We start from the raw sequence: 429 nt of genomic DNA, 5'->3' as shown, positions 1-429 counted from the left end.
TTGCGAAAAGCGTGTCCCTCGGGTAATTGCCATTTGGTTGGCTTTGACGTTCGAACGAGTTGCCTATGCTTTCCTAGTGGAAGCTTGTTGCGAAAAGTATGTCCCTCGAAATTTGCCTGTTGCGTTTGTTATTTGCATTCGCGCTAACCGGTGCTTGCTCGGCCTCTCTAAATGTTTTCGCGCGTTCGTCGGGCTTCTTAGTCCTTCGGGGGGTGATTCGTTTTGGGGGGCTGGTGCACAGTGTACGTCGTGGCGCGTGAGTTGTGTTCGGTTTGTGCGAGTTGGACGGATCCCTGCCTGTGCAGCGAACTCCACTGGTGCATTCCTCCATGTCCCTCGGGTTGTCTTCGACTCGCCTTCGGGTTGCCTGCGCTTCCCTAGTGGAAGGTGCCTTGCGAAAAGCGTGTCCCTCGGGTAATTGCCATTTGG

The sequence above is a fragment of the Camellia sinensis genome, unplaced genomic scaffold, assembly GCF_055761805.1.
Source record: "Camellia sinensis isolate YWXY unplaced genomic scaffold, ASM5576180v1 Unanchor4, whole genome shotgun sequence".
In the NCBI taxonomy this organism is placed as follows: Eukaryota; Viridiplantae; Streptophyta; class Magnoliopsida; order Ericales; family Theaceae; genus Camellia; species Camellia sinensis.
The sequence above is the reverse complement of the archived record's forward strand: the minus strand, read 5'-3'. Positions refer to the sequence as shown.